Here is a 27,433-nt window from a genome sequence, read left to right on the forward strand (position 1 = left end):
AAAATAGTCCCCTTTAGATTGGTTATCTTTAACTGTCATATTTCAACCACCTGGCTACTTAAAACATTTAAGTATTAACATGGAAGCATGTAAAAAAAAAATTAGTTATTTACGAGCACCATAGATCATGGATGATGGCAATCGGAGAGAGTCCACAAGTCCAAGAAATGCCTGCAAGATTTTTACTTTTTCAAAAATACAATGAAATTTTGTGGCTCGAGGAAATTTCAAACTCCCAACTATCTGATCCACCTCTCTATAGCAAGCATCTCCCAACTCTTTAGGCCAGTTTGATGAGCTATCGCAGACCTCGTTACACACTCGAACCACCAACTGCTTGCTTGCCTCTACCAACTTGTACACCCATAGTTACTCCTCCTTTTTATGAGTTTTTTTTGCCCTTTGATTTCAAAATTCTCCCACTTTGAAAAAATTGCCTTTATCAAATCCCAAACTTCTCCATACGAAATGCAATTTGAAACATCCCGTCCCATGATTTGAAGCTATCACTTGGCCTTGATGGATCTTTAATTGTTTCGGAAATCCTAGTCTCATTCAACAAAGACAGATCAAAGAACGATCCTCATTGAGTTTTGTAGCGAACTCATTGTGATAGAAATGAACCCATTCTATCCAAGACATGGACTTCCTATAGTCATTGTCATTATTGTGATCAAAAGCTAGTAAGTTTGCCTCCAAATTAGCAAACCAGCATAAACTGTACAATTACATGTCTTGTAATGAGAGTTGCACGAAAACTCAATATTCAACTGCCTTTTTGCCTCTGCTGAATGGAAGCCTCCAAGAACAAAGTATTTATAATCATTTGCTTTCCGACGATCAAAAGATGCCTTGTCTGGAAAATCTTTTGGATCCACGAGCATAATGTAGTTCACAACTTGTGCATGCGGATTGTCCTTCATTCGTGACTTCAAATTCTCAATATGGAAAGGATGTATTGCACACACCTCAAATGGCTGAAGGCTAGTCCTAGGATCAATAGGAGGTTTGATGACATGATCAATGTGCAAGAAGAAAGTCTATTGATCCACAAGGTTATCCTATTGTACCTTTGCTCAGACTCTATTTTGTTGTGTATCTGAGGTGCCATCTCCAATGTCAGCTCCTGGTACTTGTAGCAGACTTCAATGATCTCCAATCACTATACTCTCCTTGGAGCCTTTGATCTCGGTTTACTCCGTTTTTTCCCTTGTGCAATAGATGGAGTCTCCTCAACAACATCCTCATAAGACTCAAGAGGAAACGCACTTGCAGCCAATAGAGGTCATTTTTGTGCTCAAACCATGCCCACTTGGGGGTGCACTCAATCCATGATGGCCTAAAAGAGAAGGTGCTCTCAATCCATGTGAACTCGTGGGAGTTTTTAATCCTTGTGTATTAGACCAAAATTTTTCAGCTTCAACACAGGAAGATCCCTTTCCTTTTGACTTTGAAGAGTCTCTTGGTTTGATTGGTGATGCTACGGTAACCCTCCTTTGTATGCTCCTCAAAATCACTATTGGAAGTTGATACCTCCATCTCCTCGATTATTTCATCAACCTCCACAATTTGATTTGTCAAGTGATAAATAAGATCCTGGGCACACAAAACAAAATTGAATCTCTCATCGTATTCAAAAGAAATTACATAAACATAGAAAATTAGAAATTACTTATGGATAGTAACTAACCTTCCCTTCCTCTTTAATTTGTTTTAATCGTTCTGCTACAGTGAGCGGAGTAACAGCTTTCAAAGAGAACTTCTCTTCCATAACAATACAAACAATAGGTTTCTTATTGTTATCAATCCCAAGCATTTCAACATTTCAACACATTCCTCGTTGGACTCACTTCTTGCGATATCTTTAATCTTTATCATTGGCTTAAAAACTGATCTTCCAGTGGGAAGTGTCTTTGGAAGCAACAAGTAATCTCTTCCGTATCAGTGTCAACTTTGATGGTCCATTTTGAATCAATGTTATTGTGTACTTCCGCTATGTCCCATAATTTTCAAATTTGCAACAACAAACCTTCATCAAACGAACATCATAAATCTGTTGAAGCCGTTGCACCTCAAGACTTGGATCCTTGGCACTTTTCTTTGGTTCCTTGGTGCCTTTCTTTTCCACCCTTATCTTTTGGATCCTAGTGGAAGCATCCTCCGATGTGGGCTTTCCAAAGACACAGATTTCTCCAAAAGTTTGTTTGTTCGACATGATACCTACAAAAGACATAAACAATGTCAAAATATTATGATATCATGGAGAGAATATCTCAAGTTGAAAAAAAAAATGCTAGTACAACAAGCTTGATGGTTCTAAAAACACTTTGAGCTTCTAATATACATTCTTCATGGAAAAAGATGTCGACATGCTGACTACTGGAACATGATTTTGGACTAGAGAATAAAAAACAAAAAAGCATGAAAAGTAACAACACTATAATGCAAAAAAAACAAAATTATGGCCAAAACGCCTCTCTCTCTCAAATTTAATTAAAAAACACTAAAAACAAACTCCATAATTTGAAGAGAAAATTCTGCTTTTCAATACAAATCAACCAAAAAATAAACAAAATTTACAAAAAAACCCTCTCCTTCTCTCCAACTATCCCTCTCTCCCTCTCCCTAATTCTCTCTCTCTCTCTCTCTCTCTCTCTCTCTCTCTCTCTCTCTCTCTCTCCCTCTCTCTCTCTCTCCCTCAAACCCTCTCTCTCTCTCCCCTCTCGCTATTTCTTTCTCTCTCTCTCTCTCTCCCTCTCTTTCTCTTTCTCCCTATTTCTCTCTACCTCTCTCTCTCTCCCCTCTCACTCTCTCTCTCTCTCTCTCTCTCTCTCTCTCTCTCTCTCTCTCTTTCTCTTTCTCCCTAACTCTCCCTCTCCCTCTCTTTACCTCTCTCCCTCTTTACCTCTCTCCCTAACTCCTTAACTCTCTCTCTCCCTCTCTCCCTAACTCTCTCTCTCCTTCTCTCCCTCTCTCTCCTTCTCTCCCTCTCTCCCTAGCTCTCTCTCTCCTCTCCCTCGGCTAATGGCACGCCTTACACCATGCATGCAACCTAGTAGCCTGATCAATGATATCATCGATCGGGCTGCATGCATGGTGGAAGGCATGGCGAATTTGTGGGAGCACAGGCAAAAAGAAGTTGGGGAGGAGAATCGACGGGCGCATTAGCGAGGAAGCTCAGGGAAGAAGAAGATAGCAAGGAAGAAGAGGATGGCAGGGAAGAAGAAGATGGTGGGGAAGAAGAAGCTCCCTTCAGTCCAAAAAAAAATAAACAAATGCATGAGGAGATGGAGAGCTTACCTGGCAAAGCTAGAGAGCTAAGAGGGGTAGATGGTAGAGGGAGAGGTTAGAGAAACTAACAAGAAGGGATTGGGGTAGAATATAGAGTAATTTATTTTTAAAAATGTTTCTTGCATTGGATGTATCTTGTACTAGTGGTGGAACCGCTTTTGCCACCTTGGATGTGTCTCCTACTCCTTCATCTAAGCATGATGGTGGACATAGAAGCCCAGGTACTCAAATCCATATTCCCATTGAAGAGAATGAAATAATAGATGTTGAAGCAAGCACGAGAGGTCAACAAGTGTTATCAGGTATGTGGTCCATGTCTAAGTTCATTCAATGGATCTCTTTGTTTTGTTTTTGGAGCTAGAAATTATTTCTTACAAGGGACATCTAATACAATCCATTACCGATTGTGTCGAACACAGAGTCATATTTTTTCCGGCAGCTCGAAGTAGTTGGATTTTGTGTAGTAGATGACAACATCGGCTCCCAGGCTTTTCACGAATTCAATCTTCCCTGTGCTAGCTGTTGTGGCCACGAGCGAAGCACTGTAGACCAACTGGGGAATCACAACAGAGCATCAATCTCAATGTCGGTTCCTCCTTGACTCAAAGAGCACCGATATCAACAAATCTACGCAATTTTCATCTATTAGCTGGCCTGCAAATGCCTAATCTGATCGTACAACAGTTGCTACGTACCTGGATGGCCAAGCTGCCTACTCCTCCTGCGCCTCCTATTACCAACACCGTTTGCCCCGGCCGAACGTCAGCTCTGTCGAAGGCTTCTTCTGCCGTCTGAACTGCCAGGGGAAGGCTCGCTGCCTCAACAAACGTCAGTTTCTGGGGTTTCAAGGCGAGCAACTTCTATTCCACGGCAGTGAATTGAGCTAAAGACCCAAGTCGCTTGGGGAGATCCTTAGCACGTTCAGACAGGTCCCTATATACTTCATCGCCTTCATTGAGCTGCGTGACCTGGCTTCCTGCCTTGACGGGGGGCAGCCATAACACACACACTCTAAAAGTATTATCCCTTTCATGCTTTCTCTCCAGTCTACACGGCGTTTTCTTACTCCAGCCCCGTGTTCTCACTCTTCCCTCCCAAGGGGGCTCAAGGACTCCAACTACAAAGGAGTCAAGTCATAAGAGTAGTCTATAATTTCAAGTTTATCTTATTTGCAGCACAATTTCATGTTGATATTGCTCTCTTTCGAGATAACTAGTGCTTGCAACTAATGTTGGATGGAAGTGGTGTTTGTTGTAGGATTCTTCCTTGTGCATTGGGTTGGCCAAAAGCTGAATCCTTGCCAGCCTCAGTCTTGGAGCCATTTTCTCTAGTCTCTCTCTCTCTCTCTCTCTCTCTCTCTCTACAATTGTCCCCAATTTAAATATCTGCCTGAGTCCTAGTCATGAATTGAGTTCTTAGTTTGGGAGGTCCATTTGCAACTTGCTCTTGTATCTCCAATTCAAGAAATAAAGTGAGGCTGGGGGCACCGTCTTGGCCCCTCAACCATATTGCAATCTCAATTTGTTTTCAACAATTGTCAAGCTGTGTAAATCTTAAATTCAGCCTCCCCTCCAATCTCTATATTACAGCATATGTGTGTGAACAACTTGCAATAGTTTCATTAAAATAAAGTTGTAAGATTCCATTGCCTAAAGTGATAGAAAGCACTGAGTGGTTTCACTTCTGGCAACCATGTTATATCAGCTACTTACCACAAATAACACCCACTGCACTGTGATTTAGAAGCTCTACCAGTGGGTTACATATGTGCACTGATGTAGATCTGCAAGGTTTTTGAGACTTGATTAGATGCTATATCAGCAATCCTGTTTTTGCATGGTAAAGCTTTCTGGAGGGGGTATTTTGAAAGTTCATTGTGACGTATCTTTCACATCACTCGAGCCTATGGCCCTTCTCTCCTATCATTTGTGCTAATGTACTTTCCTTTTCCAACTAAGTTAAATAGAAGTGAAGCATTATGGAAGTAATAGAGGAGCTGGTATTATAGGTAGATTTGAATCAATCTTGCCTGTTGATATTCTTCTTTGAATACAAGATGAATCTCATTCTTATAAGCTCCAATGTAAGTTCTACAATGCACCCATGCTCCTACATGCATAATAATAAGCATTGCAACCTACCTATCTTTCTTTCACCATAGTGAAGCAAATGTTCACCTCTAGTTCTAGCGAAAGTGATATATACCTAGATGAATCTGGGAAATTGCCCAAACTCATCACATAGAAAAGTGCAGTTTATAACTTCATGGCGGTGATCCACTAGATTATAAACCATCAACTTCATTATGCATAGTAGGGACCAGCTACAATGACATCCACACTAACATCATTCAGCACGCAGTAGTGGATGCATAACTTTGTATTGACGTATGCTCACACACACCACAGGCACACACAAACCCGAGCATAAAATTCATACCAAGGTCTGTGCATAGTTCAACTCATGAACACACATTCATCAATTTGCACAAAGGTGCAATATATAACCTCATGTAGTCATCCATTAAACAAAAGATCAATTGCATTACGCATAGTAGTCAATGTTTAAATAGTAGTCATACTAAATGAGCATTGCAACCTACCTATCTTTCTTTCACCACAGTGAAGCACATGTTTACCATCAACTTCATTATGCATAGTAAGGACCAGCTACTATGACATCCCCACTAACGTCATCAGCACCCAATAGTGGGTGTAGAACTTTGTATCAATGTATGCTCACACACACCACATGCACACACAAACCCGAGCATACATTCATACAAGGGTCTCCACATAGTTCAACCCATGAACACACAAATTCATCAATTAACACAAAGGTGTAGTATATAACCTCATGTAGTCATCCACTAAACAAAAGATCAACTGCATCACGCATAGTAGTCAATGCTTATAAATGAGCATTGCAACCTACCTATCTTTCTTTCACCACAGTGAAGCACAAGTTTACTCGAGAAAGTGAGATACATAGTGGAATGTTCATATACATAGATGAATTCATGCACACACACAAATTCATCAATTTACAAAAAGGAAGTATAGAACCTCATGGTGGTCATTCACTAAACAAAATAGTAACTGCATCAGACATAGTAGTCAGCACTTAAATGGTTTAACTCATTACAAAACCCAAATCACAAAACTTATTGAACCCGATGAGATTGCACATCTCAAATCCTAAAATAAGATTATTCAAATGATATGAAATGAGATCACAAAAGATTAGACTATCAAAGAAATTGTAGCAAGTTAGAATAAAGTTTACAATACTTGAATCACACAGCAACCTCAGCTCTAATTGCAAAAAAACACCCAGCACACCTCTCTCTTCATAGCCCCGAGGAGTCTCACCAGTAACACCTTCTATGGCACAGCCCCAGTCATTTTCACTGGCATCATAGACACAAGCAATGATCCTGTGTGGCTGTAGTGCCAACTTGCAAATTGTGATACCTCTGGGGCCATCAGTAGCACTACTGGACCATCCACTTATAGCCCAGCTTCATGTAGCAATGAGCGCTCTATAGTTGATTATTAAGAACCCCAGGAGGAGAAGGGAAGAGGGGACTGGATTTGAAAAAAGCTATGGAGTATAGATGACATTAGAGGCAGTCATTAATTGGACTATAGAGCTCATCATTCAGTTTGCAATTACAAGCACTTGCTGCTATGTCATCGACACCATCACTAGACTGCTATCCCTTCACTCAATCTGTCACATGCTTGATTCTACCTCTCAACGCGTACTTAATTTTCAATGAATAGACGTCTTCAATCACAAACCAGCACTCAGAAGACACAATGTATCATTGACACCCATGCACAGAATTTACAACAGTAGCATGGGCTAATGGGATGACAATTTTCAACAGAACCAATGTCCGAGAAATATCAGAGATTGAAGGTATCACAAGAAGCAACAGACATTGCACCATACAATGGGGATTCATGCACTTGGGGAGATAGCCAATGTACAGAGCTGCTCTCATATAGCCAACATTAAGCTGGGTAGATTCATGCACTTGGGGAGATAGACGAGAGATAGACAATGTACAGAGCTGCTCTCATATAGCCAACAATTCCTCATCCTTTTTCTCTCTTCATTCGCATATACAATTCCTCATTCTTGAATTCGAAATACAATTTTGTAATGAGAATATGAACAAATTGCATGCTATATGACATGCTACAATAACCTCTGACACCTGGTACCTACAATCCCACATTCTTGAATACAACATCGAGTTCAGAAAAACACCATTTTCATTATAGCATGCCTTGTTATTGTCATTCTTGTGTTTGAAAAGCATATCCTTCATTAGATCCATTCATTTTCACATATTTTGCAATTCTCTTAAGGAAAATGCAAGTGTAAGCAGGTCCAAAGCAACGCAGCAGATACCAAGCTAGAAATCAACACACTTGCCTTAGAGATTTTGCATTCAATATTTTCTCATCTTTTAAAAAAATGCCTCTCATCCATAGGCACCTCTGGATTCACTGGCTTGGGAATTTCTCGATCATATGTCGTCCACATAGACCTCCTTGCAACTTTATACTTGGTGACTGTATTATCTTCAAGCCTAAGGTTGCCCTTGCATTCGGCCATTGGGTCCTTACAAAATCTATGGGGAGTTACAAAATCTATGGGGAGTACATTGTGGCTATGGGCATGGAAGCTAGAGTGCATTACGTGGTTGGTTTTGGTGAAGCATGAGTTGGAACACTGACAATTTTAGACAGCATGGATACTGTCTTCACAGCATAACTGATGAACCTTTTGTTGTCAATACAGTATCTCTAGAGTGTGCTCAGATTGGCCTTAGGAACGCATAAGATTTTGTGAGGTTTCATTAGTGTAATCCCATGCAACCAAAGGTCGTCATGGGTGTAATAACTGATCTCTTAGCCATGTGTGCACTATGTATATACCTAGATGAATCGGGGCCATGCCCAAACTCATCCTCTAAAAACATAACACCTAGTGCAGTTTCAATCTCATGATAGTCATTCATAAAGTTGAAGCCATAAACTCCATAACGCATAGCAGGGACTAGCTATTATGACATCCCCATTGACATCATCAACGCCCAACAATGGGTGTAGACCATAGTACAAATCCACACACCCACACATACTTGAGCATCCAGTCACGACTCCTGTATAAGAAGCTCGATTAAGGTCCTCGTTTGATCTTTACGGTCGAAGAAGCCGATAGCATCTTCCTGCTTCAGCTTTTGGATGGCATTTAACAAGCCCTCAACACACTATTCAAAATTTTTGGACTTGTGTAAAGTCCAATTTGAGAAATGGACTAAAAAACAGTCCAAAAATTTTGAATATACTAGTAATGTTGTTTTTTAACTAGATTTGCCAACTCAAAACAAAAGATTTAATGATTTTTAACTAGATTTGCCAACTCAAAACAAAAGATTTAATGATTTTGAACTAGATTTGCCAACTCAAAACAAAATATTTAATGATTAAGTACTAAGAACATCAATGCATAACCAAATCTCTTACAAAGGTGGTCTACATAAACATCTTCATAACTTCACAAAAATCTCTTACAAAGTGTTCTACATAAACATCTTCATAACTTCTTGTGAATTGAGCAACTATCACCTAAGAACATCAATACATGACCAATAATAGATGACCAATTCTCTTACAAAGTGGCCTACATAAACATCTTCATAATCACCTAAGAACATCAATAGATGACCAATAATAGATGACCAATTCTCTTGGAAAGGTGGTGTAAATAAACACCTTTATGTATAAGTGGTGTGCACACACCTTTATGACCATTTCTTTTAGAAAGGTGGTGTACATAAAGCCCTTAGAAAGGTAGTGTAGATAAATCCTTTTATGTGTAAGTAGTGTACATATACACCACACTTGGTATTAAAAAACACCGTTAAGTATAAAATGGCCCTCATAAACAATCTTTATACACAATAATGAGAGCAAAGAAATCAAAAAAGTAGTAAACTTTTTATTAGATATTAGCTTTACATAGAAGTTCAAAACTTGTGATTACAAAGCCGTTAGCCAACATGTTACTCAGTACCAATGTCCTCAATGCCAGGCCCTTGACTACCAGGGTCCTGACTAATAGGCTGCTCTAAGACTGGAGTCTCAGTAGCAAGGTCCTTAATAGTTTGCTCTTCAGTTCCAAGCACCTGACTAGTAGGGTGCTCTAGAGTCTCATGACCAAGTTCTTGGTAAGTAGGGACCTGGCTACTAGGTTCCTGACTAGTAGGTTGCTCTGGAGTCTGTAAGGTCATGGTTGAAGAACCATCTATGCCTCCTGGTAACTCCTTTTGGTCATGCTTTGCCTCGTCCATACCTTCTTTGAGTAAGGCTTCCTTGCTTGATCCACTTGCCTGTCCTTCACCCAAGATCGATCCACTTGCCTGTCCTTCATCCAAGATCAAGGGTGCCTTCCTCACTTTTAATTTTAAGGGAAGTGCTTCCACCTCTTTAGCCTTACCTTTACCTGTGACGTGCTGTACTACTGTAACTTATTGCTGCCGCGAACCTTCCCGTATGATGAGTGGAACCTCCTTGACTCTAGTTGACAATTGATCACCCTTATTCTTTGTGCGGATTTCTTCTTGCCGTAAGTCATCGGATGCAGAGCTTTCATCCTCATCATCACCTAAGCTAGAATCATCACCCTCAGACTCACTACACTCTTCTTTGATATTTTCCTCCTCAAAGAAAGTAGTGCAACTGTAATATGTGTCAAAGAACTCAATTTGATGGGGGGTATCAATGACATTTACATTTTGACCTTGGCGTAGCAATTTCTCAGCAGCAAAACCCATTCGATACAATGCTACTTCCCACCCATCATTCAATAAATTCTTTGTCATCTCTAGTATCACATCAGGATCCATCGGCTTTCTGTAATCCACCATTGCTGCATCAAGCTTAACCTTATGGTCCTCAAAGTAATGAAGCTCGAGAGTCCTTAAAGGAGTTTGGATTAGATTAACACCACCCCTCAATAAGAAGCACATCAAGAAAGGCTGCAAGACTTGAATGGCAGTGCCTTCCAAGACAGTCATATGATTACGCAGGACTATACCATGGTATACTTTTGAAAGTAAATACCCAAATGAAGATGTCAAACTCGCATATAGGGCATCCCTTTGTGATTTTGTCACGAACAGGACCAACGTTGATCTTTTCTTATCTGCCATAGGACCTTCAACAATAAACCGCACAAGTTCAACTATCCGTGACACTGCAAGGTCTTGCAATTCATCTATGAAAAATACGCATGGCTTCTCCCAAGCTGACCGCTCATTGTTATGAAATGGTCCGTATCAATGCCATTGATGTGTGCAAATTTTGTATCATTCTCTGATAGCAGGATATCATAAGAGAAGCTGAATGGAGAACCATCATCTAAACCACCAATTGCTCTACCTTGGGTACTGGACTGCAAGGCCTTTTTCTTAATGTCCATATATTCTGTCTCAACAACCTTTGGCATTTTAGCTCTTAGATCCTTTGTTGGTGTGGCATCTGCATCCATTGAAGCCAACCACTTTCTAGCCCATGTCTTATCAAGGAGTTGACCTAGGCTAAGTGCTTTCTTCATATCCACATCAATTGACTTGCCAGCTAACTCATCATCAGATTTCAATAAAAATAATAGTGCCGAGAGAGCAGCCTCACTTTGAATCATTCGGGTGACCACTTCATCTAAGTTGCTATGCTTGCTCTTCTTTCCAAAGAAGCAGTCACCACTTAGGATCTTCTTGCATACTTCTTCTGTTATTGCATCTGGAACAAACCTTAAAGCTCTCCACCAAACAATAGACATCGGTTTCTTTATTTCTTTCCTCTGAGTTGCAATGTGCTCTGGTGCCTCAAAGGATATCTTTCCTGTTTCATATGCTTGGCAAACATCCACGATGCTCTGAAACACTGAGTCCTCACGGAAGACAATGCAGGTAACATCCCTGTATCTTGCAACAGCGGTGTTCAAATCCTTTGCCTCAACCTTATTACCTGGTATGCCTTTCAAGCATCTATAGAACCGAGTCCTCTTTGCCATGTACTCCGATGTAGGTCTCCTGCCCTTCACTGTTTGTGGCTTTCCACAGCCCATCCATAACTCCCTTGCCTTTATCAAGATCTCAGAAAGAGAAGAGCTTTTTTTCAACCTAAATGGAGCAGAATTCAGCCTCTCTGATTCTAGAATGTACTTCGAGTCATCATTAAATATGCATATATGACAAATGACCCGTTGAAACTTTTCCATCCACTCAATCCGTGGCAAGTTTCCTTTTCTTCCCTCATCAAGGGCGATCCTGCAAGCCTCACAAAAGTGTTGCCCATCAATGGGCTCAAACCTGCATCTTTCTAAGAATCTATTCTTTGCCAGCATGTATCTCTTCTCGATGTCACTCCCATATCGGCTTTGGTACAAAGCCTCTCCACGAACAAAGTCACTCCTTCTAAAGTTCTCAAAAGCATCAAGAAAGTCCACGCGCTTTTGAAATGTGACATCAGGCAATGTAGGATCATCTTCTTGAAGTCTCTTAAACGCCATAGGACGAAGAGTGATATTAGTGGCAACGGGAGTTCTTGTTTTCCTTATATCTTCATACAATTTGCGTGCAAATATCTTATCGAGCTTTCTTTGATTTGTGAACAATGAAGCTCGATCAATAAGCATTGTGGCCACGCTGAATTGTGAAAATCCCCAAATGTATCCCTCATCCTCTGGAGGATGTAAGTCCGCCACACTTATAGAAAAGTCTTCGAGACTTATATCTTCTTCTTGCTGATCTTTCTCTTCATCGCTATCCAATTTTTCGCCTGGTTTTAAATAGCCTACACTTGAGCGATCTCCACGTGGAGTAGGAGTTATTTTTGCTCTCTTTCTGGGAATAGCTATAGCACTTGAGTCTGCTCCACGATCACTCCTTCTTGTTCCTGTAGTTGTAGCAGTCGATGGCGTAGGTACAATTGGAGATACTGTAGTTACACTTGTTGGAGTTACCGGAGTTACCGCCACAGATATTGACGGTACTTGAGGGTTATATGTTATAGATGGCATACTTAGTGCTGCTGAAGGTTCAACACCACCACTTGGAAATGCATCCCACATTTTCTTCAATGCTTCTAAGGCATTAAGTAATTCTTGGGATCCCTCAATTGAATCTGGTAACGGCTTCAAGAAGTGCTTCGGAGTAACTCGTAACTTGTAAACCACCTCGTCATTCTTTCCTTGGCACACAATTTCTATCAAATTATTTTCTTTAATATTGATGTTTGATACCATGCCACCATTTCTTACTGCCTCTGCAGAATATTTCGGGCTTGATATGTTCTCTGAAGTGATCACCAAAAAATACTTTGATTTGCACTCCATAAAATACCAAGCATGTTCAAGGTATTTGAAAGACACCTTGGAACCAAAACTGAAAGCCATGGAAGCTATAGTTTTCTGAAAAACAATCAAAAATAAAAAATGAGAAATACAATGATTTTCAAACTCAAAATATTAAATAAATTTTTAATTAAATATTCTTTTAAGTTTTATTTATTTTTAATTTTTAAAATAAAATCTTTTTTTTCTTTTTTAATTATTTTATTTTAATTAATTAGTTTATTTTTATATTTAAAATTTAATTTAATTTTTTGATTTTTTTTAGTTTTATTTATTTTAACTTTTTTAATTTTGACGGGATAGGACGCATGAAAGCGCGGGGAAGGGGGAGCGGGAGGGGACGGGCGGGAGGGGACAAGGCGGGGGCGTGGGGCAAGGGAGAGACGGAGGGGGCTCGGGTGGGGAGGGGGAGGCGGAGGGGCATTGTTGCCCCGCAACAGGTGAGCCCCTCCCCCTCCCCGCCCGCGCTCCCTCCCCCTTGCCCCATGCCCCCTTACCCTCCCCACAATCACCCCTTACCCGCTACCTTGCGATGTCCCCCTCCCCGCCCCTCGCCCGTCCCCTTGCCCTCCCCACGCCCACCTCTTCCCTCCGCTCGCTCCCTTCCCTCCCCATGCACCCCCTTCCCTTCCCCTTGCCCCTTCCCTTGCCCTCGCCCCGCACCTGTTGCGCACGCAACAGGTGTCCTCCCCCTCACCCGCCCCCTTGCCCTCCCTGACCCTCGCCCGCCCCATGCCCCCCTTCCATCCGCCCACCCCCTTACTCTCCCCACGCCCCCCCTTCCCTTCCCCTTGCCCCCTGTTGCGCACGCAACAGGTGGGGGATCCCCCCACCTCTTGCGTGCGCAACAGGTGAGGGGGGCGATGCCCCCCTCCCCGCCCCCCTCGCCCACTTGCCCTCCCCATGCCCCCCCTCCCCTCGCCCGCCGCCCCGCCCCTCGCCCTCGCCCGCCCCCTCGCCCCCCCTCCCCCTTGCCCCTCGCCCGCCCCCTCGCCCGCTTGCCCTTCCCCCCTCCCCTCGCCCGCCCCCCCTCCCCTCGCCCTCGCCCGCCCCCCCTCCCCTCCTCCCCCCATCCCCGCCCCCCCTCCCCCTTGCCCCTCCCCCCCCACGCTCCCCCCAACGCCCTCCGCCCGCCCCCCCCTCGCCCCCCCCTCCCCCCCCACGCCCCCCCCCCACGCCCTCCGCCCACCCCCCCCTCGCCCCCCCCTCCCCTTCCCGCGCCCCCCCCGCGCGCCCACCCGCCCCCCCTTCCCTCCGCCCTCCCCACGCCCCCCCCTGCACGCCCGCCCCCTGTCGTCGACGACAGGGGGCGGGCATGCGGGGGGGGCTTGGGGAGGGCGGAGGGAAGGGGGGGCGGAGGGGTCGACGGCAGGGGGCAGGGGGCAGGGGCCGGGGGGGCGTGGGGAGGGCGGGAGGGAAGGGGGGGGCGTGGGGAGGGCGGAGGGGAGGGAAGGGGGAGGGCGGGAGGGAAGGGGGGGGGGCGTGGGGAGGGCGGAGGGGAGGGAAGGGGGGGGGCGGAGGGGAGGGAAGGGGGGAGGGACGACAAGGAGGGGGAGGGCGGAGGGAGGGGGGGCGGAGGGAAGGGGGGAGTGACGACAAGCGGCAGGGGGAAGGGAAGGAAGGGGGCGGGAGAAGGGAAGGAGGAGGGAGCAGGCAAGGGGGAGGGGAAGGGGCCTTGGGGAGGGAGGAGAGGGGAAGGGGGAAGGGAAGGGAAGGGAAGGGAGGGGAGAAGCGGGAGGAGAGGGGAAGGGAGGGGAAGGGGAGGGGAGAGAGGAAGTTGGAGAAGAGGGAGGGAGGGAGTACCTGAGTGGAGAGGTGGTGGAGCTCCAGGAGAGTTGTGAGAGAGAATAAGAGAGTTGTGAGACAGAATAAGGAGAAGTAGAGTTTTATAGGAAATGGATAGCTTTTAGGTCAAGTCAGCTTTTTTTAGTTTTTAAGGTTTTTTTAGTTCTTTTAGGTTCACTATAAGTAGAACATTCTTCATTCTCTCTTTCATTCAAAGATCATTCGTTTACACTCCACGCTTCTCTCCTCTCATCAACCTGTTGCAGGATTCGCAAAAATTTTCAAAATGTTGCAAGAGGTGAGTTCATTTCTAACCTATTGCGTACACAAGAACTTCTAAGAATCAAGTTTTTATAAATTTGAATTTTTTTTCAAATCCGATCTTTTTCTCAAAAACTTGTGTGTACGCAACAACTTAAAAAACCATTTTAGCATTAAATCTTTTTTTCCACAAATTTTTCTCTTTAACTCAAACTCTCACAACCCCTCCCTACCTATTGCATACGCAACAACTTCAAAACAAAATTGAACACTCAAACCCTACCTATTGCGTACGCAACAACTTCAAAACAAAATTTAACACTCAAACCCTACCTATTGCGTACGCAACAACTTCAAAACAAAATTTAATCATAAATCTCTCAAAAAAACTCATCAACCAAAAAAAACAATCTATTACAAATTTCTCTCTCAACCTCAAAGCCACTCAAACCTCCCTACCTATTGCGTACGCAACAACTCCAAAACAAAATTCAATCATAAATCTCTCCAAAAAACTCCTTTTAAAAAAAAAACAATCTATAACACATTTCTCTCTCAACCTCAAAAGCACTCAAACCTCCCTACTTATTGCGTACGCAACAACTTCAAAACAAAATTTTATCACAAATCCTCCAAAAAACTCTTCTCACTACACTTTATTACAAATATCTCTATCAACCTCAAAACCACTCAAATGTCCTACCTATTGCGTACGCAACAACTTCAAAACAAAATTTAATCATAAATCTTTTCAAAAAACTCTTCTCACTACACTTTATTAATACAAGAAATCCATTTATAATATTTTTACCCCATAATATAATAAATTTTTATTAACTAATGTTAAAATATAATTTTGCTAAAAATATATATTATTAATCTATAAATTAATATAAATATTATATAATTATTATATAAATAAATATATAAATACATTAATTTAAGAAAAAAGTTGCAAGGAGATCTTCTAGCATATGTGCTTTATATAATACTTAGTCTTAAAACAATGAAGAATTAGTGAATATATTGCTCTTTTATACATTATTAACTTAAAAACTAATATAAATATAAATTAATTATTATATAAATTTAAATAAATATATAAATAAATAATATTATACATTAATAACATTTAAAATTATGTAGATTATATACTAATAATCTTTCAATTTTAAAAAGTAGTCAATAAAATAATTAAATTAATTTTAAAATTAAGAAAATATTAAAATTTACACACTTACTTTTAGCATGTATGCTTTTATTCCATGTATATAATACTTGTTAGTTAGTCAAAAAATGAAAAATTAGATAATGTATTTGTAAGGTAGGTATTTAAAACCATAGAATCTAGCAGACTATACTATCATTGCATCCATATCATTTTTTAACTTTAGTAACCATCAGATATCCATGATTCCATGTGTATAATACTTGTTAGTTAGTCAAAAGAATGCAAAATTAGATGATGTATTTGTAAGGTAGGTATTTAAAACCATAGAATCTAGAAGACTACAGTATCATTGCATCCATATCATTTTTTTTACTTTAGCAAGCACCAGATCTCCATGGTATCCATGATATGGAATACATATTTCTTAGAATGTCCATGATATGGAATATATATTTCTTCGAATATTTCTTATCAAATACTTTTTCATTTCTTCTCATACACCATGCACTTGTTCCTAATCAGTGTGCATACATCACTTCTTCGAATCGGTGTGCTTTTAGCCTATGTACTTGTTCCTAATCAATAGGATACTTTGAGTAGGTAGGCTTGTAACTACTTAAAGTAAAGCCTTTGCAAAGGATCGTACCTTTTGATACACCATGCAGCATGAATGTAAAAAAATATGAATCGGTGTGCTTTTAGCCTATGTGCTTGTCCCTAATCAGTAGGATACTTTGACTAGGTAGACTTATACTTACTTAAAGTAAAGCCTTTGCAATGTATCGTACCTATAAACAAAACACTTTGGAAAGCATATAACATATAGTCTATATATATCTAAACTAAATACTTTAGAATGCATATTTTATATAGTCTATATATCTTAAATCTTACACCCTAAATCTTAAATCCTAAAGTTTCCTAAATCTTAGGTTATATAATCTAAGCTCTTAAACTTATATAATAGTTATAATCCCTAAACCTTAAATCCTAATCCCTATAACTTAAATTCTAAAACCTAATTTTCAATTCTAAACCCTTGATTCCACACTCTAAGCTCATGATCTTATATACTAAACCTTAAAACCTAAATCCTAAACACTAAAACAATAATCATAAACCCTAAAAGCTAAGCCCTAAACCCTATATTTTAAACCCTAAACCCTAAACCCGAAACCCTAAACCCTAAATCCTAAACCCTAAACCCTAAAAATATAATCATAAACACTAAACCCTAAACACTAAATCTTAAATCCTAAGCCCTAAATCCTTAACCCTAAATACTAAACCCTAACCCTAAAATACAATCAAAATTTTATGATTTTTCTCGATTTGTGCAACATGTTAGATATACCCCCAACCTGTTGCTTGAGCAACAGGTTGGGGGGTATATCCGACCTGTTGCACAAATCGAGAAAATTCTCGATTTGTGCAACAGGTCGGATATACCCCCCTCGATTTGTGCAACAGGTCGGATATACCCCCCAACCTGTTGCTCAAGCAACAAGTTGGGGGGTATATCCAACATGTTGCACAAATCAAGAAAATTCTAGATTTGTGCAACATGTTGGATATACTCCTCAACCTGTTGCTTGAGCAACAGGTTGGGGGTATATCCCCCAACCTGTTGCTCAAGCAACAGGTTGAGGAGTATATTATACCCCCAACCTGTTGCTCAAGCAATAGGTTGAGGAGTATATTAAACATGTTGCACAAATCGAGAATTTTCTTGATTTGTGCAATCAAGAACAGGTTGGGGGTATATCCAATCTGTTGCACAAATCAAGAAAATTCTCGATTTGTGCAACATGTTGGATATACTCCTCAACCTGTTGCTCAAGCAACAAGTTGGCCAACCTGTTGCACAAATCAAGAAAATTCTCGATTTGTGCAACATGTTGGATATCCCCCAAGCAACAGGTTGGAGGCCTGTTGTTGGATATATCTCCCAACCTGTTGCTTGAGCAACAGGTTGCAAATCTAGAAAATTCTAGATTTGTGCAACAGGTTGGATATACCCCCAACCTGTTGCTCAAGCAACAGGTTGGGAGATATATCCAACAACACGCCTCCAACCTGTTGCTTGGGGGATATATCCAACAACAGGCCTCCAGGTTGGGGGGTATATGCAACCTGTTGCACAAATCGAGAATTTTCTTGATTTGTGTAACAAATTGGATATACCACCCAACCTGTTGCTCAAGCAACAGGTTGGGGGATATATCCAACAACAGGCCTCCAACCTGTTACTTGGGGGATATATCCAACTGTTGAACCTGTTGCTTGGGGGATATATCCAACTACTGCTCAACCTTGCACAAATCAAGATTTTTCAGTTGTAGGTTGGATATATTCCCCAATTGTATATCAAATTGTTGCACAAACAAGAAAAATTCTTGATTTGTGCAATAAGTTGGATATATCCCCCAACCTCTTGCTTGATATATCCAACCGGTTGCTCAAGCAACAAGTTGGGGGATATATCCAACCTATTGCACAAATTAAAAAAATTCATTAAATTTTGGCTGTATTTTAGGGTTAAGGTTTAGGGTTTAAGATTTAAGATTTAGGGTTTAGGACTTAAGATTTAGGGTTTAGGATTTAGAGTTTAGGGTTTAAGGTTTAGGATTTATTGTTTAGGAGTTTAGGATTTAGGGTTTAGGAATTAAATGTTTAAAGTTTAGGATTTACAGTGGTTAAGATGTTTTGGTATTAATTATTTAAAGTTTAGGATGTAGGGTTTAGGTTAATGCCTTCTCTGCTAGTTTTGATATAGAAGTTATTAAGTAATAATAAGCTCAATGATTATTTATTAAATGTTCATTTTGAGTTGCTAATTTACTTTTATACATAAAACAGGTATTCACCCTAACAGAGGGTATGGATGTGGTGTTATATAAGAAGAATGAAGTGGTGGCTTTTGGACGAATTCATAGTCTTGATCCTATGAATGTGTGTCATTTTCAACGTTGTGGTGAGAGAAGATGTGTAGTGATAATCACCAACATTGTAAATCCTGAAGTACATTTAAAATATCCACATGGAGACTTTGAAACATTGGGAGATATCTCACAATGTGACATATTTGATATGCAAGCACACAGAACACTCTGGGACCAAGACGAAATTGTTCCAAAGACATACTTTCAAGATATCAAGAAAACTTATATCCAGGGGGAAAAAGTACAGATGCTATCTCGCTCCGGAGAAGTTTTAGCAATTGGCAACTTTAAGGGCTATGCTCAGAGTTTTCTCTGTATAGTGGAGATAATTAAGTTGACTAGTGCAGGTGTCATTCAAAATGCAATGGATAGTACTTCACAATTAGACGTCCATAATACTACGTCTCAACTACAAGCTCATAGTACTTGTAAATGGGGGTTAGCTTTCTTGAAATCAAGTTTGCCCAAGACAGTTTCCTTCAATGTCATGGAAGACACAACAGAATATTATCAGAAGAAAAAGACTATAACACAAATGGGATCCAAATTGATAAGAAGCTATAGTAGTAATCAAGAGTATCATAGTGGCATGCTCACAGGTATCGAGGACATTATAGTAACAGATGTTGATGTAGAAAAGGTTTCTTGTGTTGCAAGTGACTCAAATATACTCACTGGTATAGAAGACTTGTCTTGTGTTGCAAGTGACTCGAACAGGCTCACTGGTATAGAAGACTTGTCATGTGTTGCAAGTGACTCGAATAGGCTCACTGGTATAGAAGATTTATCCTGTGTTGCAAGTGACTCGAACAGGCTCACTGGTATAGAAGACTTGTCTTGTGCTGCAAGTGACTCAAACATGCTTATTGATATAAAAGACAGAAGATGTGTTGAGAATAATAAGATGGGACCACAAAGAACAATACACGCAAAGATCAATGGGATAAGTGATGCAATAACAGGAATTGATGATATTAGTGACAATGATCATGATGTTACCACTCGAATACAAGGCAAAAGGGGCAGAGAATCTAAGAATATTGTTGCTAGCATGCCAGAGAATATAGATGGAAGAATCTTGAGTTACAAAGGAGAAATAGTTCAACCACAAAATTCAAGAGGCATTGGCAACAAATTGACATCAATGAACATGTCGACCAGATTGCCATTTCCAAGATATTATAAGGTATCAAATAATTCTCAAGCCTACACAGCATTTGATTATAAAGATGAAGATTCAAGGGAAATGGATTCGAGGTTTGATGGTCTTACAACTAGAAAACGCAAGACACTATTTACAAAAAGAAAGTATGTGAGTGTGAAGAGGCGAAGAATCATGGCATAAATTCCAGAACCAAAGAGACATGTGATGCTATCCGAGGAGAATATGGAAACGATGCTTATGCGAGTTTGTTGCAAGAGACTTTGCATTAGAAAAGTTGGGAAAGATGATTGTGCAGCCATACGCCTTGGTATTTGGAGTAAGACAGCACCTAATAGACATAACTATCTTCTTCAAGAGTTTTCATGCTTTCTTCATCAAGGCACTAATCAAGATTTGAGCACATGACACTGTAAACCTAGATTGAAACCCATGGTTAATGGGAGACCCATTTGCAATCAAGGATATCAATGGTTAACTGGACTATCACATGGCACATATTGGACCATCTGGGCAGAGGTGAAAGAAAAAGTTATTCATACAATTCATGGAAATACCTACAAGCTTAAATGCCATGGAAGCACTATAAATGCAACCGCAACATTAAAGCAAGTTCTCGAAGACCATGCATTACCGCAGCCTCATCTTCAACAAACAATGCTAGATGGACGTGTCAAATGCCAACAACATCTTCCTTTGGGAATGACAAAGAAGGTCGTCCTAGAGACTGTCAATAAAACTTTACAAGACAGAGATGAGAGCATGATTTCACGATCAACCTTGTACAAAATTTGGCGTAGAGATTTTTGCCATGTCAAGACACCATCAAAGCAAAGGATGTCAAAATGTAAGACATGTGATGAATTAAAAAATGCCACTGAACATAGTAAATGTGAGCAGCAGCGAGGAAGATATATTAAATGGCGATCAATCCATTTACGTCATGTGCAGGATGCTCGAAAGTTGTATGCTTCTTGGAGAGAGGAAGCTATTTCACATGTCGATAAGTCCATGTGCATCACCATTGATGGCATGGCAGAATACAACCACTTTGCCACGATATAGACATATCCCATCGGCATTGGAGGGCAAACGTGGACTAAAAACACACGTGTGGAGTATTAGTACATGGATACCGAATCTTTTGTGATGTATGGATTGATAGTTTGCATGACCATGATAGTAACCAGGTTGTTACATCAATCATGAAAGCAATAAGAAAGGTCAGAGATGCTCGCGGATGTTTGCCTAACACATTGCGAATACAAGCTGATAATTGTTGGAGAGAGAACAAGAATAAATATATATTTGCTTTATGCTCTATGTTGGTTGGTTTGAAAATATTTGAAGAAGTGGAAGTTGGCTTTCTTCTTGTCGGCCATACACATGAAGACATAGATCAAATCTTCAGTGTTATCTCTGGTGAGTTGAAGGCAATGGATGTTTTGACAATGGAGGATATGCTATTTCGAATTGGGAAAAAAATTGGAGGTTCTCGCAAGGAAGAATCAGAATTGGCTATCTTAGAGAGGATGGTAGATTGGAGAGCATTTATAGAGCCACATTTACAAACAGGAGATGATGCCCTAATAGGACACACAAATCCACACTACTTTCGGTTTCACATGCATAACAATATTCCAGTGATGCAATGGAAGCACTACTCAGTAGATGGAGATCATTTATGGAGTGAGTCATATGCTTTATTACAACAAATAATTCCATTGGAGGAAACTAGATTTGTTCTTGCAAAAAACAAATCACTTAACATAGATGAAATGAAAGGCTTGAAAGCCTTCATTAAACATCTTCAAAGTATGATGCAGAAATATCCTAAGCAATCAACTAAGAATTTGGAGACAATTAAATCAACTAAAGCACTTATCCAATCTTTAGAAAGACAAGAAAACTTAATGAGCATTGAATACTCTGAATCCTTTTGGCCGGAACAAGTTAGGTCACCAAGTTTTCCTTTGGATATAAATATGTTAGTAGATATGGAGGAAGCAGAGGAATGCCTTTTACCTCGAAAATATTGTGGCAGGAAGGGAGACAAACCCTTACCAGAGTTTATACCATGTAATGAGATTGAAGAGGGTCTATTTGTTGCAGTTTGGGCATCTGATCCGGGTTCAGAGTTGGATGACCAAGGTGGCCCAATTTGGGTTGCAAAGGTTACTAAGATAGAAAGGGATGACAAGGGAACTCCTATAACATTTACAGCTTTATGGTATGAACCAAAGCCATTAAAAAATCTCCCGAGAAGATATACAATAAAACAACTCTATGAGGGATGCTTGCAAAAGAAACATGAATGGGTTCCAAATAATGAGGGATTAACAGAGGTGGAAGTCAGTAGCATTATTCATTGCTGGAAATCGAGGACACGAAGTTTTAAAAAGAAGCATGGATACAATGTTGAAAAATGTATCACAATCCCTGATCCAAGTCGTGTCCATATTAAACATCATTTGGCAAGACTTGACCCATCAAGCTCAAATACATTACATGAATCTGATGACTCTGAACGAGATTCAGATGCATAAGATAATGTTTTGTATGCTTTTTCCCATACAAATGGTGTATCTATACACCACCAATAAGATAATTTATTGTATGGTTTGTTTTTTTAAAAAGGGTGTATCTATACACCACTTATGTATTGAATTCAACAAACTCTTTTTTTTCAAAAAAATGGTGTATCTATACACCACTTATATGTTGAATTCAACAAACTCTTTTCATATGGTGTCATATTTTCACTTCATAGTGTTAAAATTGAACTTGAGTTAGGAGACTACTATTATTATTATTATAGTTATTGGATGGGGGCACCATGCATGAGTTTGGGAATTATAGCTTCAGCGAGCCATTTTTTTTAAAATTAGAGGTTACCACTTGACTTTTTACTAGCTTAATAAGGCCATATTTGTATATAAGTGACCCATTAAGTGCTCAAAAAACCCAATTTTTTAGCTCACTAAGTGAAGTTGAGTGGAGAGGATATGCTCCAAAAAAAAGTCCAAACCAAGAGAGAAAGTCCAAAAATTTTGAATAGTGTGTTCCTCGTCCACAACAGCTGCCTACCCGGAAGAAGATGAAGAGGACAATCCTGAAGAAGATGATACAACAACAGTCTGGGAAGAAGCTCCACCCATCTCACGCCTTTCTGAATTCCCCGTGTGTGTGTGTGTGTGTGTGTGTGTGTGTGTGTGTGTGTGTGTGTGTGTGTGTGTGTGTGTGTGTGTATGATGTATGTGTGTGTGTGAGAGAGAGAGAGAGAGAGGGAAAATTGCAGATGCTTGCTAAATTCCATCCGAGAGTTGAAGCAGCAAGATGCTATCGGCTTCTTCGACCGTAAAGATGAAATGAGGGCCTTAATCAAGCTTCTTGCACAGGAGTCGTGTAAGATCACTCTAGTACTTGGGCCCATTGACTCAAGCAAGTCCAGGTTGCTTCTTCATCTAAAAGAGGTATCGCTTAGCCCCTTGCTATGGGAGACGCCTCGCTTTTCTTTCTTAGCGATTGTGCTATGCTTAAACTTGTCTCCTCATTATGTTTCAACTTTCGGAGCAACACTTAGAGTTACATCAACTCTTGGCTCCATCTTTACTTGTTAACATGAGAGAGAGAGATTGCTCCAACCCTGAAGAATTAGCTGAAGTTTTGGTGCAAGAAGTGGAGAATTGGCACGATTTACCATTAACAATTATAAAAAGAACTGGGAACCTTTCCTTGCCTGGAGGTTTTACATTACCTTTGGAACCTATAAGAGACATTATTGCTACATTTTCCAATTGGTTCAGGCAAAGCACTGGATTGGGTCACATTCAAAACACTATCCAAACGTACTTGATGTGCAACAGGTATGTGAGGCCTGTAATAATTATAGATGAAGCCAACATGCTAAAATCTTGGATTGAGTACCCAAACCAGCTATCTTCCCTATTTCGTTTTTTCATTTGGCTGATAAAGGAAACAAGTCACGGCCACGTGATTTTAGCCCCTTCAGATGACTTTTTTAAGTCGTGGATTTCAACCAATGTGGAATCTTCCAGGGTTAAAATTTCTCCCTTGGGTCATTTTGGTACGGAGGATGCAAAAGAATTCCTAATCAAGCATGTGATGTGTAGGTATGAGAACTTCTTACCACCTTTTGATTTTACAAATAATACTGATTGGAATAAGATTTACAAAGTTACAGGGGGCTGCAGCTCATCAGGTCAGTTGTGCAAGATGCTATTGAGTTTAAGTCATGGGATGATGCTATGGAAAATTTACTTGAAAGCAAGGTGGAGGAATTGAGGAACTTAGATTTTGTATCAGTTGGCTACACAAGACAAGAATTGAAAGCTCTTTCAAAAGCTATTGTTGATGGTGGAGGCATAGTTACAGCAAGTCTTCAAGTCCATGTTTAAATGGGGTGAAGAGAGGGGAAAGCAAGTGTTGAAAAGGCTCATTGAAAAAAATATTATCCATGTGAGGGTATGGAGAAAAGGAATAAATTATAAAGAGGTTCTGGTTAATAGGGGAGAAGATATAGAGTATCTCATGGCCACGACTCTAGCAGGATTTGCAGAGCGATGGAAGTGTTTCCAACTTGAAGTTCTACATCCCACCTTTTGGCATAATCTTCACAGGAACCATAATTCACAGGGGTTGTTCATGCACAACTGCATGGCTCTTCATCAAGACAAAATCAAAGAAACGTTTTTGGGGTAGTTTTCTCATATATAACCTCCCTCTTGGCCGACAGGGGTGCACAGCTGTGTGGCTCTTCATCAAGGCAAAATCAAAGACGTTTTTGTGTAGCTTTGTCAAATATAACTTCTCTTAGGCATTGTTATTCACATAGTTGGATGCTCATGAGAGTTTTTGGGTGAGTTTTGTGAGATATAAGCTCTCTGTTGGCGACTCTGGTGGTTATTCACACAAATGGATGCTCGTCTGGTAGTTTTTGGGTGATGTGAGTGTTTCAAGATGATGGTCTATGGAGGGTTTTGTTTTTATCAAAGATGTCGTCTAGGTTTGCAGTGAAATATTTAGATGTCATGTTTGGTAGCTGTTGATGTATCAAGCTAGGTAAGAGTTGTGTCGTTCATCTCATGATTTCGATAATGTATTTTGAGAGAGTGGTGAGCCATATATGGTCATCTAGTGGTGAGTCCTGCAGAGGTATGGAGCTTGAATTCTGCGAACATCATAGAGCGACTGCATAACTTGACCATAAAAGTACCTCATCCCCGCAAGGATGTCTTCACTATGTGACTAAGCCTCAAGTAGTACCTTGCCTATAGCCACTCTCCTAGCTCCATGCTGGAAGGAGTGTCTCCATTGATACACTCAGCAATTGCCTTGCGTGAATAGTCTAAACTTGTGCACGAACTGAAGCAAGTTTCTCCTCTGATAGGCTGAGGGAGGGGGCGTGGCTCACCAACGAGGCCCCCAACTACTTATAATGTGGCCCAACAAAGCTCACGTACTCCATAAAAGGTGAGGTGGGAATGGAGGGTGGAGAGGATGAAGAAGTGAGCAGTTGAGGATGATACCGCTACATATGCTCCAATGCAATGTGCCCACCAACTAGCACCGCAGAATGACAGAAGCCAAGAGGAGATACACGGTTGCATGTTGTCTAGAAGCTTCTCTCAACCCCCTATCAAGCTGCATGATCCAAACCTGAATTTAAACATGTGTCAAATGTGGTGGTGGTGTTCGATAGGAGTTCTTCGTTGGATTGAAGAGGGGCAGGGTAGTGTAAATGGAGCGGTGCAGCATAGCAAGGCACAGGTTTGGTGATGACATGCAGAAAATGGAAAGGAATGGGGCACACGAGAGGAGGTTGATAGGGTAGCAAAACACGGTTAGTAAGAGACAAAAGAAGGGGTTCGGAGTCCAGCGTTGGGGGGGGGCAGATAGGCCATGAGGTGGAGGGATGAGCAATGAGGTGGAGGGTTGGGCAATAAGGTAGCGATGGGGGTGAAGATGGAGCAGCCAGGAGGGGAGCACCAGCATGGATTGTTCTTGGTATTGGTGTGCCAGATGTTCTCATACTATTCGAGGATGACTCCAAGGCATTGTATGTGCTTGCTTCCATCATTTCTACACTTTGATTTTAGTGGGAGAGATGTACTAGATCATCTAGAGCTACTAGAGAGAGATATGCTCCATTCATGGGGATTTGGGACCGTTCCTCTTTTTTTTTGTATAGCCCCTCATGGGATTCGGTGATTTCATAAACCACCTTCATGGCTTTTTATTGATTTGGATGAGGACAGGGACAAAGTTCTTGTTCTCTCACCTCTTATATAAAAGGTTTTGAATGGAATGTAGTACTTTTTCTTTTTCTTTTTTTGAATTGGTTGTGTTTTGTTGTACACCATAGCATACTTATCCTGAAGAAGCAGAGTCAACATGTACCACGATTTATCATTGCAATCTTTTGTAGCCTTATCTGCCCCAGCTATCGCTCTTTATCATAAGGCATACATAGAGACTAAAATGAAATAGTATAGTCTTCACACGCAATTGTGGCTTGAGTGAAGAGAATGTGGACTACTTTTTTATTAGCCTTCTCCTTTAGTGCTAGCCGTTGTCACAGCTGAGTTTGCCCTTCACCTCCGGAGTGTCGATAGAAACTGAGTACGAAGACCTTTGTATAAATGGATGCTCAAGTATGTGTGGGTGTGTGGATTTGTACTATGGTCTACACCCACTGTTGGGCATTGATGATGTCAGTGAGGATGTCAGAGTAGCTAGTCCCTGCTATGCATTATGGAGTATGGTTTCAACCTTATGAATGACTATCATGAGATTGAAACTGCACCATGTGTTATGTTTTTAGAGGATGAGTTTCGGCATGGCCCTGGATTCATCTAGGTATATACATAGTGCACACACGGCTAAGAGATCAGTTATTACACCCACAACGACCTTTGGTTGCATGGGATTACACTAATGAAACCTCACAAAATCTTATGCGTTCCTAAGGCCAATCTGAGCACACTCTAGAGATGATGTATTGACAACAAAAGGTTCATCAGTTATGCTGTGAAGACAGTATCCATGCTGTTTAAAATTGCCAGTGTTCCAACTCATGCTTCACCAACACCAACCATGTAAGGTCTATGTGGACGACATATGATCGAGAAATTCCCAAGCCAGTGAATCTAGAGGTGCCTATGGATGAGAGATATTTTTTTAAAAGATGAGCAAATATTGAATACAAAATCTCTAAGGCAAGTGTGTTAATTTCTAGCTTAGTATCTGATGCGTTTCTCTGGACCTGCTTACACTTGCATTTTCCTTAAGAGAATTGCAAAATGTGTGCAAATGAATGGATTTAATGAAGGATATGCTTTTCAAACACAAGAATGACAATAACAA

General features: G+C 40.7%; 1 pseudogene; it reads right to left on the reverse strand.

Moving 5' to 3' along the window:
• Positions 1–3,675: 3,675 nt before the first annotated feature.
• LOC147886204 (2-methylene-furan-3-one reductase-like) overlaps positions 3,676–27,433 on the reverse strand; it is a 32,023-nt pseudogene continuing 8,265 nt past the window's right edge.

Source organism: Dipteris shenzhenensis, chromosome 24 (assembly GCF_047967505.1).
Source record: "Dipteris shenzhenensis isolate YYH24624 ecotype China chromosome 24, Dip_SZ_1.0, whole genome shotgun sequence".
Lineage (NCBI taxonomy): Eukaryota > Viridiplantae > Streptophyta > Polypodiopsida > Gleicheniales > Dipteridaceae > Dipteris > Dipteris shenzhenensis.